This window comes from Budorcas taxicolor, chromosome X, assembly GCF_023091745.1.
Source record: "Budorcas taxicolor isolate Tak-1 chromosome X, Takin1.1, whole genome shotgun sequence".
Classification (NCBI taxonomy): Eukaryota; Metazoa; Chordata; class Mammalia; order Artiodactyla; family Bovidae; genus Budorcas; species Budorcas taxicolor.
The window spans coordinates 98,241,546-98,244,475 of NC_068935.1; the positions used below are offsets into that span (position 1 = coordinate 98,241,546).

The window sequence follows — 2,930 nt, forward strand, 5'->3', positions numbered from 1 at the left end:
CATCCCAGGATATGCCTCAGCACTGTTCTGGTCACTAGGCCAATAACCAGGGTAAAGCCATATCATGGTTTTGCCAGGGAAATGATGCTCTCATAAGGTCGGAAAGGGACTCAACCTCGAATTATCTGCAGTTTCCAGTCAATATGTACTGCCATGAGTTGGGGGAATATGTGTGTGGGACTGGATTCTAAGGGCACTTGACTAAGCAGGGGTGGGAAGCAGAATATAAAGTTGGAAAATATAGAGTTTACTGATTTGGGAGCACTCTTCCAGGAAACAGGATTTAACTCCTTCACAAGGACTCCAAGGATAGTTACTTTTCCAAACATGGACAAAGCAATGGTTCGCTTTAAGCTAGATAGAGACACCAGAGTTTGCCATGGCAAGTACTGGAAGACTATAGGGCAAAAGTGGGAATGCTGAAGTGGACATACTGTGTAAATCCAGAAAATACCCTGAAGGGCTGTATTTATTGGGAAGGCTAAGAGGATACACCACTTACCATCTCATTTGCCAGATATGATGGTGAGAGGAAACCAACATCACAAAAATGCTTTATGGTGGTAGTCCTCTGTTGGCCAGTGGTGATGCTGCTATAAAAGTGGCCTCACTGATAGAAATGGGGATGCTAGAAGCCATGAGGAAGTGCTATAACCATTAGAAGCCAGGTCAATATTATTATGGTGATGAGCAACAAGTTTAGAGCAAGAGCCAGGGGATCATGACTTTCAAAGAGTGATGGAGATGTTTAATAGAACATGGCATAACTAGCAGAAAAACAGAAGGAAGCTAATCAATCCATAAAATCAGATGAGATCAAGGATAGATGATCAGGTAGCTAAGCTCAATTGCTTCAATAAAAGTTCCTATTTCTTTCCCAGTTCAGGGGTTTTTGGAACCAGAACCTATTAACTGAGAGAGAAGTCACTAGGAGAATGGACCCTGCAACACTATGGTAAGCATACCAGTAATAATTGTCACAGTCCATCATTAGAGGGACTCATAGCTTTTTACCAAGGTAACTGTACACTGAAGAAGTGGTAATAGCCAAACATTTTAAGAACTTTTGGGTGCTAGACCCAACTTGACATTGAAATCTGAATACTCAAAGCATCATGATGGATTCCTATTGGAGTGGGGGGAAATGAGTGCCAGGCAATAAATGGAGTCATGATTCAGACCTGGATCACAGTGTTTCCACTGTGATTTCCACAGCATTTCCATTGGTCATTTCCTTGGCCCTACAGGTATAACTGAAATGGACTCTCTATTAACTGAGTGAAAGTGGAGTCACTCAGTCATGTCTGACTCTTTGCGACCCCGTGGACTGCAGCCCACCAGGCTCCTCTGTCCATGGGATTCTCCAGGCAAGAATACTGGAGTGGGTTGCCATTGAGAGAGATCCTTAAATCCTTAGAGATTGGTATAGCCACAAGGATGAGAGCTATCACAGTAGGGAAAGCCAAGTGGCAGCTTCTAAAATTGCACCCTCTCCAAGAAAAAACAAAGGTAGTAAACAAAAAATAATGTCTAATCTTAAGGGAAATGTAGTGGTGGTAGTCTTCTTTGTATGCCCATTTGAATAACCAGTCTGGTCCTTGTAAAATCTGGACATATGTTGGAAGATAAAAGTGGACTACTGCAAATCAAGTAATAGCCCCAATTTCAGCTGCTTGTGCCAGGCATAGTATATTTGCTAGATCAGATTAACATAATCTCAGGTACATGGTATGTGGCAGTCGGTTTGAAGAATGCATCTGTCTCCATTCTTATCAGAAATTCTGTTCATTGGGAATATACCGCATAATACTTTTACAGTCTTGCCCCAGGGCTTTCGTTGTCCTCTGTCTTAAAATAGTCCAAAGAGATACAGACCAGCTACACATACCACAGAACATCACAGTGGTCCACTGTATTGATGACATCTTGCCAATCTGACTCATTAAGAAAAAAAAAACAACCTGAAACATTGCCAGTGTCAAGACTCATGTACTCCAGAATGCAGAACATAGCCCCTATGAAAATTTAAGGAACTGCCACAAAGTTAACAATTTTAGGATTTCAGTTGCCTAAGGTATGCCAGGACATCCCCTAACAGTAAAGGACACATTTTTGCATCTTGCCCCCTCACCATAAAGGAACACATCACCCCAAAGACTTCATTGGGCTCTAAGGGTATCTGGAAAAGTGCTTACATCTTTGAATAGCGGTACAACCCGTATATCGGGTGACACTAAAGTCTGCCAGCTTTAAGTGAGGTTCAGGCTTCCCTGGTGGCTCAGAGGTTAAAGCGTCTGCCTGGAATGTGGGAGACCCAGGTTCGATCCCTGGGCTGGGAAGATCCCCTGGAGAAGGAAATGGCAACCCACTCCAGTACTCTTGCCCGGAGAATCCCATGGAGGGAGGAGCCTGGTAGGCCCCAGTCCATGGGGTAGGAAAGAGCCGGACACGACTGAGAGACTTCACTTTCATTTTCACTTTCAGAGCAGGAAAAAGTTCTGCAGCAGATCTAGGCAATGGTACAAGAATCACTGTTGTTTGAATCCATATGACCCAGCAGTCCATATGATATTAGAGGTATCAGTAATGGGGAAAATTCTGGGGAGTTTATAACACTCTCTGATCAGAAAATTACAATACAGACCCTTGGGTTTCTGGAGGAAAGCCATGTCATGTACTCCTAAAAAATAACTCCGGAGGTGCTCTGGTGGAGATGGAGTATCTGATCACTGGGATACTAGTAATCATGAGCCCTAACTCATCTGGAATATTGTCTATTTGGGCAACTTTCTTTCACAAAGCACTTTCAGAGACAGCCTACTCACCTGCTTGATGAGATGTTTTGTATCTAATTCTTGAGTCTTCCTTAGACCTAGAATTCCAGCTTAAAGTGCTATATGAGCAATAGCGTGCTGATAAATGTTTAGCCA

The 2,930-nt window shown here is 43.0% G+C and overlaps 1 non-coding gene across 1 annotated transcript; it reads left to right on the top strand.

Annotated features, from left to right (window-relative positions):
• Positions 1-2,267: 2,267 nt before the first annotated feature.
• Positions 2,268-2,339, top strand: TRNAS-GGA (transfer RNA serine (anticodon GGA)). Its single transcript has one exon. It is a non-coding gene; the product is annotated as a tRNA-Ser (tRNA).
• The last annotated feature ends 591 nt before the right edge of the window (positions 2,340-2,930 follow it).